Source organism: Myotis davidii, unplaced genomic scaffold (assembly GCF_000327345.1).
Source record: "Myotis davidii unplaced genomic scaffold, ASM32734v1 scaffold159, whole genome shotgun sequence".
NCBI lineage: Eukaryota > Metazoa > Chordata > Mammalia > Chiroptera > Vespertilionidae > Myotis > Myotis davidii.
Genome location: NW_006291231.1, coordinates 2438601 through 2451966, shown reverse-complemented (window position 1 = coordinate 2451966; position 13366 = coordinate 2438601). Strand labels below are relative to the sequence as shown.

The 13366-nt window shown below is 40.5% G+C and overlaps 1 protein-coding gene and 1 long non-coding RNA gene across 4 annotated transcripts in view; one reads left to right on the top strand and one right to left on the bottom strand.

Moving 5' to 3' along the window:
• The window catches only part of LOC107183185, a 17883-nt gene extending 9711 nt beyond the window's left edge, over window positions 1-8172 (bottom strand). The window contains exons 1-2 of the long non-coding RNA XR_001513968.1: window positions 8136-8172; window positions 7032-7165 (exon numbers count right to left, since the gene is read on the bottom strand). This is a non-coding gene — a long non-coding RNA (uncharacterized LOC107183185). The remainder of the gene's footprint in view (window positions 1-7031; window positions 7166-8135) is intronic.
• GRAMD3 (GRAM domain containing 3) overlaps window positions 1-13366 on the top strand; it is a 98318-nt gene that overhangs the window by 37196 nt on the left and 47756 nt on the right. The window lies entirely within an intron of this gene.

Sequence of the window (13366 nt, the reverse complement as noted above, 5' to 3'; positions counted from 1 at the left end):
CCCGGCCCCGGCCCCGGCCCCGGCGGGGGGGCGCGCGCTGCCCCAGCCTCCGTGCCAGGGGCGACTTGGGGGTGGAAAGAGTTTGGGGAACTTTTACGCGGGCGGTTCTGAGGCTTAAGCGCTCTCTGCGGCGCCCGATCTCTCTTTTTCTCTGGTTCGGTTCTGTCGTGGAGAAGAGGCACGGCCGCATTTCGGGAAGGTACTGTAGCTTGCAGCCCGGTGGGGATGTGAGTTCTTGGAGCCGAAAGTCAGACTGGTGTGTGGTTCCCCGGGGAGGGCTGGGGAACCCATGCCGATCTCTGAGCCCTGTCGAGAAGAGTGCTGACGTTTGCTTCACTTGTCCTACTTCTTCATGGCGCGGGGGAAGGTGCCGCTGCCCGGTGGATGTTACTGGTCGTTACTGTCACAGGGATGTGTACTCGTCATTGGATTTAGACTTTGAGGGTGTCTTTCCCTCAGTCCTTCACTCTTTTCCCCTCAAAGAAATAGGAAATAAGCTTAATCTTTCCCCCTCCAAGGCTGCCTGCCTTGGGTTGGGTACTTAACACAAACTTATTGTACACTAGTTTTGAGAGAGAGGGTGTAGGAGCTGCATCGAGGAGTACACTGAATACTTAATAAAACACCTCAAGTACTGGGTTGTGACTCCTCCTAAAAGATTAATGTGCATAATAGGATTTGCACATTGTTTGACTTACACGCTCTTCTGGTTTAAGAAACTGAAAACTCAGATATTTTGGTCACAGGGATTAGCTTTCTGTAATGAAACTTGTCTTTGCCTGCACGGCTTTGTTTTTCTTTTTTTCTTTTTCTTTTTTTATCCCAGAGGCATGATTGTTATTCCCAGACATTCTTCTAAGCAAGAAAAGAATCTTTTGGCATTTGCTACCACCATAACATTAAATGATGTTAAGATAAATATCTGAATACGATATATAGTAAGATCTACCTAAATCACCCAATTTTTTAATGGTACCAAGCTTTTGGAGATACCAAAAATGCCTTATTGATACTAGCATAAAAAAATGATAATATTTTTCTTTTTTTTAAATTCTCACCCAAGGGTAGATTTATTGATTTGGAAGTGAGAAAAACATCAATGCGAGAGAAACAATCATTTGCCTCCTGTACACTCCCTGGCCAGGGAGTCAAACCCGCAACCGGGAGTTGAACCCAAAACCTTTTGATGCCTGGAAGGATGCTCCAACCAACTGAGCCACTCGGCCTGAGCAAAGATGATAAATTATTTTAATGAAGATTCAATCTCCATCATTCACTATTTCAGCATTTACTAATTTTTAAAATTCACAGCCTGGTTCCACATAAAGACTTGTCTTTATAAAAGCATATTTCATCGGTGTGTCTGTTGACCTTTGGGCTAAAGTTTTGGAAGAATAGCTTTATTAGCTGCTTTCATTTATTGTTTCAGACTGTGGTTATATACTTGTCCAGTGTCGCTTTCTTTGACTGTTCTCTCCTTTGCCTTCCCAACGTTGTCAACTTAAGCTGATGATCTTTACTCTTTATGTACAAATCAGTGATGGAGAAAACTTGCTATCAGTTTAACCTTCACAAAATGCTTTTGTTTTCTCACCCCAAAATAAAACCCTAACTCTGCTAACAATTCAAGTTCGCCCGGCTGGTGTGGCTCGATGGTTGAGCATCAACCCAGAACCAGGTGATCACAGTTCAATTCCCAGTGCAGGCACATGGATGGGTTGTGGGCTCCTTCCCCGGTGGGGGGCATGCAGGAGGCAGCCAATTGATGATTCTCACCATTGATGTTTCTACCTCTCTCTCCCTCTTCCTTCTTCTCTCTGAAATCAATAAAAACCTATTTTTAAAAAGTCAAGTTCAACAACAACAAAAAATTGAACTCCCAAATGTTATCTGTTTCCTTTGCACTTAATCATTCTTTTATATACATTACTCCTCTGAAGAGGTATTGTGGATAGTCGTGTCACCATTTCATAGACGTTTATAGGTGACAGGAGTGCGAAGTGGCACAAGCAAGACTGGAACCCAGGACTTTAAACTTTGTAGTTACACAAAGTAGAATGACTCAAGTCTATGCAACAGCTACTGAGTTTCCAAATCTTCATACTCCTCATCATCTAGAGATCTAGTTAAGGAGATTGTTTTGAATGTTTGAAAAAACATACCACAGCATTTGGACTAATTCTCTTAAGTCAAAATGCTTTAGATGTTGGGAATATACTTTTGTTGATGATAAGCACTGAAGCTCAAGGTCCCAACATAGCGCTTCATTTGGAACAGTCAGTTTCAAATTCATTTCAGTTCAACAAATAAAGGGATTCCTACTATGTGTTCAGTAATGGTGGGGAATACAGGAATGTCTGTGCCATGGTATCTGCCCTCCTGGGACTTCCAGAGCAGCTCTGAGAGGAGGCACATGGGTATGGTACTGCACTCCTAGGGACTTCGGTGGTCCTTGTCACATAAAACACACAAAGGAGATGCTGTTAAAAAGTTTGGCCTATTACAGTCTCCACAGTTAGGATGTTTATCCCTTTGGCAGTCCTTGCTAAGTTTATTTTTGTTTATTAGGTTTTTTGTTTGTTTTCCCCTACAAAGTGGTCATTTCCAGGCCTACTGAAGATTGTAGATATGCTCTTCGTCTGAGCTCTGAGACTCTTGCTTTGGTAACAGAAGACTAAGTTTAAGAGGGAGGTAGATACATTATCACAGTGATATACTGGTATGATAATTCCCCACTTGAAGTCATTTTGTGAAGCCAAATTGTTACACTTAGAAACGCAGTCTAACTTCTGTTTTGAACTTCATAACTTAGATTGATAGTCACTCAGCTCAAAGTTGTTGAAGTTCAGGTGTTCCAAAGGACATTTTCTATCGAGGGTGTTCGAATGGCTTACTTCTCCCCGTTCCCCTGCATCTCTAACAACACCCAATAGGACTCCTCACCTAGAACCTAGCCTCCTGTGTAGTGACAGCTGTCATTTATTGAGAACGCTTGCTGTGTGGTCGACACTTTCCATTCATTTTCCTACAGAATGAAGTAGACACCATTATTTCCATTTTACAAATAAGAACACTGAAGTTGCTAACTCACATACTAGTTTACTGTATATTAGTCAGCTTTCCTCTAAATAGGTTGCAAACTCCAATCATACTTTTCCTTCTTGAATTTTTCAGAGGACCTATCAAATAATTACTTTCAATAACCATCTGTTGGTGAGTTGGGAGAGCTGAAACCCCATTCCCGCTAATTAAGGTATATAATAGGCGTATAGCTGACATTCAGCTTAACTATCTCAGGGAAATGCCTCTTTTAAAATGTCCTCGTCAAATTTTCTACCAGTAGCAGTTAGAATTTTTAGGTACATTTACTTGCCTGAGAGCTGTGGCTTAGTTACTCATTTTTGTGCTAGAAGTGAGGCTGCAGATTTACTTATCACCAGAGTGCATTTTGATGCCCCTTTTCTTCCCAAGAATTGGTCATTTAACAACTTATTTCCTTTTGAGATCCTGGTTTCTCCCCACTTTCATTACCTTTTTCATTCTGAATTTTATGTTCCCAGTACATAGACAGTTCTAACACAGCCTAACTTTTTTGACACACATTTTATGAGATGCACTTTCACTTCTTAGAGTCTCTGTGGATCTGATTTAGTAATAGACAAGTTACTTTTAATCAGTTCCCAAAAATATCTAAAACTAATGCTGATATATTTCTGGGCAAAATTATTTTAATTCAAATAATGAATTGCATTACACATAGCATGTATTTGTAATGCAAATTGAATTTTTAACATTTAAATTTTAATAACTTGGAGCATAAGAATTCTAGAAATGTGTTCACCCCAATTGTTATACATATGGAGAAAGAGAAGGTAGATGTGGGCAACCTAAACATTTACCTTGAAAGGAAGTTTTTTTAGTATTATCAAGACGTAATAACAATTTTTGGTGCATCCTTTAACGTTAAATCGTGAATTCAAGTAAAAATAAATTACGTGCAGTGACAGCATTTTTTACCCAACATATCCTGTCTTGTACATGGCATATTGGGATACTTGACAAACAGAGTAAGGGTTGAAGTTGGGATCTTGAATTGGAAACAAGAGGAGCAAAAACAAATAATTATTGAATATAGCTTGATTATTTAGTGCTTACATAATTGCAAACTTTGGAAATGCCCATTTAGCAAGAGGATCTCTATAATATATATTATGTATATATTATTTATCTTTCTGTTTATGTGTATTTGTAACATAATTTTAAAATTTTTAGTTGTCAGATCACTAACTCTTACAGATTACTCATGCACTTTTAAATATGAAATTTGGGATAGCAAGAAAAAATTGTAATATATTTAACCGTTTGGCTGCTGACGTATTTTTTCGGACATATGCCAAAACTGCGGCACTAATTGCGCGTGTATGGGAAAAAATGTAAAACACTTTTTATACAATAAACTCACTTGTATTGCTTTGCAACAACAAAAATTAAAAAATACCAATTGTTTACATAAATTTGTTTTAAATAAGAAGAGCACGATAGCGCTCCTTAGCAGTCAAACGGTTAAAGTATAAAATTGTAATATATTTAAAGTTTAATATAATTAAACTAAAACAATCAATGGAGGAGTTTGAAACGATGGAGAAAAATAAAGTATCTGGTATGTTCTGGCTTAAATGTTTTGTTTTGTTTTTTTAAATATATATTTATTGATTTCAGAGAGTAAGGGAGAGAGAGAGAGAAACATCAATGATGAAAATCATTAATCAGTTGCCTCCTGCACGCCCCCTACTGAAGATCAATCCCGCAACCAGGCATGTGCCCTTGACCGGAATCGAACCTGGGACCCCTCAGTCCTCAGGCCAACACTCTATCCACTGAGCCAAACCAGCCAGGGCTGGCTTACATGTTTTGAAAAGAAATTCAATGAACCAAGTCCGGTCTAGAGATTAATGTCAGAGGAAATTACGTATTAAGGTAGTACGTAAAATTAAGAATGTAGGTTCTAGGAAAGTAGGATTTCCTGTCTCCTAGAAGTGTGATCCTGGCAAGTTACTGAGTCCCTCTAACTCTCAGGTACATCACCTGGGAAGGATAATGCTGATGTCAGCTGTTTCATATGGGCTTGCTTTGAAGATTAAATGGGAAACGTAAGAAGTGCACTTTGCCTAGTGCCTGACACATCAACTCACCATAAACCGCAGCTATGTTGGTCCTCACTGTGGAGGATCTGGGACATGCTGTGGGTAGAGGTGGGAGCCTCGCATAAAAGGTAATTAAACTTGCCTGGCCAGTGTAGCTCAGTGGTTGACCGTTGACCTATGAATCAGGAGGTCATGGTTCCATCCCAGTCAGGGCACTGCCCAGGTTGCAGGCTCAGTCCCCAGTAGGGGGCATGCAGGAGGCAGTCAATCAATGATTCTCTCTCATCATTGATGTTTCTATCTCTCCTCCCTTCCTCTCTGAAGTCAATATATATGTGTATGTATGTACAAAGGTGATGGAGAGAGACTCCTCCCCAGTCACCTTAATAACTACTCTTTCTCCCTAAAGGAAGTATTTTTATCCAAACTTCAATTTTTTTTCTTTTTAAAATATATTTTGATTTTTACAGAGAGGAAGAGAGAGGGATACAGAGTTAGAAACATCAATGAGAGAGAAACATCAATTCAGCTGCCTCTTGCATGCCCCCTACTGGGGATGTGCCCGCAACCCAGGTACATGCCCTTGACCGGAATTGAACCTGGAACACTTCAGTCCGCAGGCCGACGCTCTATCCACTGAGCCAAACCAGTTAGGGCCAAAACTTCAATTTATTACCCTTAGAAGCAAAGCAGAACCAATGTAAACTGCATTCCTAAGATGAGCTAGTTTATGCTCGCCCTCTCATTGGTCATCCCACATGTGTCACAAGTTCCTGCATTCGTAATGGGACGTGATGTCTCAAGATGCAGATTACACTATTGAGACATATTTTACATATTACAACATTTTTGTTGATTTGTTATTATTCTTTTCCTTAATACATCCACCTTCCATTGCACATGTACTAGTAAAAGTGTTGGACTTGGCGAATGAGCTTGTCATGAGGATTGAATAGGATCAGACAGTACCTGACCGCATATCATAGGAGAGCTCAATAAATGGTGGACATTGTTCTCATAAATCACTTTTTCCCCAAACTTCTTTGCAGAATAGTTACCTACCAATAAAACAACCCACACAGCCAGAGGCTCCTTACACCATCTTCGTATTTTCGGATTATTTTTTCATTTTGCTTTTCCAGTTGGGTGGTTTTTGCTTCTTCATATTTCAAATCTTTGACTTGATTTTTGCGTTCCTCTGGTCTGCTGTTGGGAGTCTGTATAATATTCTTTATTTCAGTCGGTGTGTGCTTAATTTCTAGTTGGTTCTTTATCACAACATTGAGGGTCTCATTAGATTTCTTGAGGATCTCACTAAGTTTATCGGCAGCTTCTAGACAGTTCTTGAGAGACCTTAAAAGTGTGGTTCTGAACTCAATATCCTCCATTGACAGTTTTGTCCTGTTTCTTTGTCTCCGCATTTTTTATGCTTTCTTGGTGCACCCCCTAGTGGTCTTTGTGCGCAGTCTTGTTATAGTTCAACCCACACAGTTTTAACATGGAGAGAGAAACAGATCCATCAGAACACAGCTTTGTTAGGGTGACCTTTGCAAACTCATAGTGTTGATGGAGGGATTGATATCTGACTGAGCCGCTCTCCAGTTATCAGTTCATCTGCTTATCTCATCTGCCTCACTCTTCTAACCAGATGATCCTAGACAGGCCTCTAATCAATATATAGTAATATCTGGGCACCTATGAATAACTAGATAGAGGTCACAGTAATGAAGACCTGTTTAAAAAGAGACCAAAGTGGAGAAATGGAAATGTGAAGGGAAAGACTGTAAGTAAGGAGATAGGGAGAGAAAAGAAATGAGTTGGAAAAGAGGGGGAGAAATGTTGTTATGTTGAAAAGAGAAATTTTAAAAATGCGTATTTACCACGAACCTGTATGATCTGCTTCTGTCCTGGCAGATGCTCCTCCTCTTCTCTCTTTTTGCTATTCTGTGCCCTGTCAGTGACGTTTCAGGCACTGAGATGGGTGGCTGACCTGCCTCTTCTTCCCCAATGGAGATAGTGACCTGCGTACAAATGCTGGTGTTTTCTTAAGGTCCATCTGTATCAGCTCTCTGATTATTTCCGTATTTGTTATCTTCTAGGTTTTTCAGTTTATGCCTTCCATGTGCAGTGACTTAAAAACTGCAAAGAATTATGCTAATTTTTATGTCTTTACTATTAAGGATTATTGTCTGAAAACAGTTGTCTTGTGATCCTACAAATCATTTTGAAACCCCCAGTGTATATTGCTATAAAAAAGTATATTGTAAACTGAGTGAAAAACTAGTTCATCATGACAACTTTTTTTATCACTGTACTGTTTCTATTAATTCATTTGGAATTTGATTCTAACAACGTAAATATTGCGCTAGATGCTTTATATAACATATCACATGGTGCTTCAAGAGCCTATGTGAACTGTCAAAGAATATATTTCTTTCCCTCCCTCTCTCCCTTTATCTTTTAATAATATCTATACTAATAAAAGGGTAATATGCTAATTAGACTGGGAGACCTTCCGGACAAAGCCACGTTGGTGGGGCCAAGGCAGAGGCGGTTAGGGGCGATCAGGCCAGGAGAGGAGGGCAGTTGGGGGTGATCAGGCCAGCGGAGGGGGGCAGTTAGGGGCAAGCAGGCTGGCAGGGGAGTAGTTAGGGGGTGATCAGGCTGCCAGGCAGAAGCCGTTAGGAGCAATCAGACAGGCAGGCAGGCGAGCAGCTGGGAGCCAGCAGTCCCGGATTGTGAGAGGGATGTCTGACTGCCGGTTTAGGGCCGATCCCACAGTGGGGTCCCAGGTTGGAGAGGGTGCAGGCCTGACTATTAAGGGAACTTAATTATTTCAGTCGCAGCTTTCCATGGTGATTTGCACAGCAGTCATTCATAAATTCCAGTTTTAAAAAACACAAGTACAGCCCTAGCCTGTTTGGCTCAGTGGTTGGAGCATCGCCCTCAGACTAAAGGGTCCCAGGTTCAATTCCAGTTAAGGGTACATACCTCAGTTGCAGGCTTGATCCCTGGGCCTGGTTTGGGTGTATGCGGGAACCAACGATGTGTCTCTCTCACATTGATGTCTCTCCCCGGCCCTTCCACTCTCTCTAAAAATCAATGGAAAAGAATATGTCCTCGGATGAGGATTAACAACAACAAAAATGAAGCACAAATGCAGAGTGCTTTGCGCAAGTACAGAGTGTTTCGATGAAGTAATGTGACTGATTTGTTTCAAAAACATGTGAGTGTTGTCTCTTAACTAGTCACTGAAGGAACCCAAGAACCTTTCCAAAAATGCTGCAGTTGCACAAAATCTTTTTGAAACTCTTCTCACAGAGTTATTTTCAAAGCCTGGAGCCCGTTCTTTGAGCAGTCATAGCCGGGCAAACCCCCTTCCTTTGAGAATAAATTCAATTTTGGAAACAGCCTGAAGCCTAATTTGGTGGAATAAGGTATATAAGAATAGTTTGAATACCTTTAACTTCATTATGGAAAGAGTAAAATGTAAAAGTTATTATTCTGCCCTAAAATTATTTTTTAATGTTTATACTATACCCAAGTATGGTTGAGCATATTATAAGCATTAAAAAAATTATTCGAGGATGCAAATGTCACACATGATGTCTTTTTCTTGAGGAGTGTACCCTATGTATATGGAAAGCACAATTTTTTGGAAAAAATTATACATGAATTTAGACCGAAGGTTCAGCTATCACTATCTACTTGTGCTGTCTTCTTCATTACACGATGTGGGAATGTGTTTACAATTTACATTTTTTCAGATCCCCACCCCCGCTCCATGTCATGGTTTTGTTATTGTATGCAAGACCCTACTCCTGACTTTCCCACACGGTAGCTATCAATTACCAGCATGAAGTTTTTGGTTTTTGTCTGAGAATCACCTGCTAGTTAATATTGGTGAACTGACTGGACTACTTACTGGTAAGTCCTGAGCATACCAGCTTGTTCTAGCACATCTTCCTGTTCCCTATTCTTGACTTCGGGTCAGAATGGATTTATTAGCATAGCATTTTTATCTGAGATCTTATTTTAGTACTGTATTTCTCCATAAATTTTATGTGATATGTCTACACTCTTCTCTAACCCACCGTAATTCAATAAGCATTTCCCTACCGCTTACTCTATGTGGGAAGACAAGGCTAAAGAGATGGGTGTGATGCCCTTTATGAGCTGCCAGTGTGGGGAGAGGAGAGCAGGACACACACACACACACACACACACAACTAATGCCATGTGATAAGAATTCCACAGTAGTTATCAGCTGCTGATGGGAACAGAGATGTAGCAATTCTTTTTCTTAAGGTGAGCTGAGGTAAGAAGTGATGCTTGAAGTGAGGTTGATGAGGAAGAAAGTACTTGGCCCCTGCTGGATGGAGAAAATCATTTCGGGGAGGAAAGAACAAGGAGAGGATGCTTGAAAGTTCAAATTCGTATTTTCTGATAACTACTGAGGGGTCTCCTGTGGCTAGCGTGGTTGGGGCAGGAGGACTAGCAGCAAGAGCAGAGTGGGAAGGATCGGGAGCCCCCATTCAGAATTCTCCTCCTCGCTTTGTTCCCTTTGCTTCACTTCCGGCTTTGGCTCTACTACTGATTCTTTGAAACTTCAGGGAAATCGTTCTGTCTGGTCTTCAGTTTCCTCCCCTGTAAAGAGAGAGGGCTGAATGACCTGATTTGTTAGCTCCCTTCCAACATGAAGAGTGCAAGTCTTTGAAGGAACTGCCCTACTTCTCTGCGCTCCTCTGTAGCCTTTGTGTGAAGGATTCTATCAGACTGAACACACTGAGGGAAGCGTTTTGAATATGAATAGAATCCTTGCTTTCTTACTTGCTTTGGCCTCTTTTATTTTTTTCTCTTTTATTTCTTTCCCTGGGTAAACCTATACCTGTTTGAGGTAGGAACTTCGGCTGGAACATACCTCACCTATCCTCTTACGCATTTATAGATACGTATCAGCATTCTTGTCCTATTCAGACAACCCCACCTTGCCATTTGGCTGCAGGGGACAGTGCCAGTATGCCTTCTGGACCAGTCATAGTAGAAATGTCTCATCAAATGACTTAATGTAAAACCTGTCACACAAATGGGGATTGCAAGTTTCTCTGGTATAGTTGAGGTCTGAAAATAGTCATGTATTGCACTTGAATACAGAATACGATTGACGGTTACCAAACCTTTTCCTTCTCAATGAAGTCAGGGATACTAGCTTACCACTTCAGCTTAATAATCATTATAGCATTTTTAAAGCACATTTTATATTCCTTAAAATACTTTTACTTACATCAGTAGTTGAATTTAACACATATTTATTTATTTATTTATTTTTAATTTTTTATATCTGTTTGAGGCAGCTCTACCTCTGTATCTATTCAGAGTTGTTCAAAAGTTTATAATGGTCTCAATTATCCATGAATAAGTGAGATCATGTGGTATTTTTCCTTCATTGACTGGCTTATTTCACTTAGCATAATGCTCTCCAGTTCCATCCATGCCATTGCAAATGGTAAGAGTTCCTTCCTTTTTAGAGCAGCATAGTATTCCATCATGTAGATGTACCACAGTTTTCTAATCCATTCATCTACTGATGGGCACTTAGGCTGTTTCCAGATCTTAGCTATGGTGAATTGTTAACACATATTTTTTGAGGGCCTACTATTGTTAGGCACTGTACTATGCTATAAGGATATTAGGATGTATTAGACATGGACCCTGCCCTCAAGAACATAAGAGCATATTTCACTGTAATTTGAGCAATATCTTAATATTAAATGTGAGTTTCAGTCCATTGTGGTAAATAAGAATATGTACAGGCATTTTAAAGAGAATAGTGGAGGAGAAACTAGCCCATTGTGGGACTCAGTAAAGACTTCTTAAAGGAAATGATAATACCTAAGTCTTAAAGGAGGAATAGAGTTAGCATCCACCTCCCCTCACTGAGAGAGAGAGAGAGAGAGAGAGAGAGAGAGAGAGAGTATGAGAGAATATTCTATCCAGAAATAATAGCCAAAAAGAAGTTTATGTGAAACAGTCTGGTGACTATGGAGAACTAACATTACTAGAACATAAAATGTATAATATTGACTGACAATGAGTGAGGCAGGAGCAGTAGACTGGAGGAAGGTCACAGAGGATGACCTTTTATGCCTTGAGAAGGAGCTTGGACTTACCTATAAGACAAAGGATCCACTGAAGGGTTTACCTAGGAATATGATAGGTTTGAGGTTTTTTTAGAAATGACTCCAGTAATAAGGTTCAAGATTATTTTAGAACAAAATGGGAAGCAGAGGTTAGCTGGCTATGAGACAACGCAGGTAAGATTGTTTTAGTAGGAAAGCTGGGGAGAGAATAGGTTTGAGAAATGTCAACACAATAAAACTGGAGAACCAGGTGATGAATTGGATTGATAGAGGGAGGAAGCTAAGTGACTGTTTTTCTCTCCAGGAAGGCTGTGTGGATTGTGATGCCATTGGTTAAGCCATAGAACAGAGGAGGAAAAGGAGATTTTGGTATTAAAATGATGAGCCCCTTTTATAAAAGTCAAAATTGACATGGAAGTCTGTGCTATAAGAAGAAATATATTTGGTCTTTACGCCCAGTTTCTGGCAGGGAGCTCTTAAAATTGGAATTTCATGAGTGCTTGGACTGTCTTTTGTTTTTCATAAATAACCTCTTTTAATTACACCTGAGTGTATGCTAACAAAGTGATTTAGGGGTAAGCCCCTAAATAGCCTCAAGATGGGGCTGGTCACCTGAAAGGCCAAGTGTTTACAGGTTGGGAGCTTTCAGCCCCACCCCTACCTTCCTGGGATGGGAGGTGGCCTGGAGATTAAATGCTATAAAAATGCTTGAACAAGATTTGATGAGCTTCCAGATAGGTGAACAAATGAAAGTGCCCGGAGGATAATGCATCCAAAGAAGGCATGAATGCTCCACAAACCCACATACCTTTCCCTATAGCAGTCTCTCCCATCTGACTGCTCTTGACTTGTAATCTTTATGATAAACTGGAAAACGTAAATTAAGCATTTCCATAAAATCTGTGAGTCATTCTAGAAAATTATCGAACCTGATGAGTGTGGGGAAGGTCATGGGAGCCCCTGATTTATAGTCTGTTGGCCTGGGACGTGCAGCTGATGTCTGAAGTGGAGGCAGTCTTGTGGGACTGAGCCCTGAACCTGTGAGGTCTGTGCTAAAGCCAGGTAGTGAATTGAATTGAATTGAATTGAACTGAACTGAACTGAACTGAACTGTTGGATACCCAGTTGGAGTCTGAAGAATTGGAGAATTGGTTGCTGATACTAGAAAGGTCTGAGCTGAAAGATAGATTTGGGGATTTTCAGCATATAGGGTAATCATATAGTTAAAATCATAAGAGTGGATGGAATTTTCCTATGGAAAGAAGAGTAGAGGATCAAAGAGAGAATTTAGGAATGATTCTATGTTGGGATGAAGGTCAAAAAGAGGCCACAAAGGTGGAGAATAAACAGCACAGCAGAAAACAAAATAAAATTAAAACATAAACAAGGGAAGGAGAATCTCAAGAGATACTCAGCGGTGGCTGGTTCACCAATAGCAGCATTAAAAGAACTGAAATGACCCTAAACATTTACCAATATAAAGATTATCAGTGAACTTTGTCAAAAAATTTTAGTGGAGCAATGGAAATAGAGGCCAGGCTCTGCTGGACGGGGTTAATGGGAAATGAGAGAGCAGGTACAGCATGGGTAGACTGGCTGCAGGAGACTTGGCTGAGAAGTGAAGGAAAGAGAGGAAGGTAACGAGAGGAAATGGAGTCGAAGGAAGTTTTGGTTTTGGATGGGAGAGCCATGTTAGGCTATGTGTAAACTAGGAGAAAAAGCCCGGTGAAAGGGAAAAGAGGAAGATACAGCACAAAGATGGAATAACTGAACAAGCCCGGAGGTACCATAAAACGGGCTTGAACATCAAAAAAAGAGACCTTGTCTTCTGAAACTAGAGAAACGTATAGATGCAGTAGATGCAGGCACCGGCACTTGTCGGTCAGGGGAAGATAAGTGTTTGCCCTTGTCTGAATACTTCAACTTTCAGTTTTTTTAGCGAAGTCGTTACACGGCCCCTTTCATTCAGAGGGATGAGTTGTGCTTGGTTAGAAGCTTGAGAACTGTTGGGGAGGAAAACCTTTTCCTCTACCCTCCTAGGTTCATATGCCTTATGTCGGCATTAAACTGGCATAAGACAGA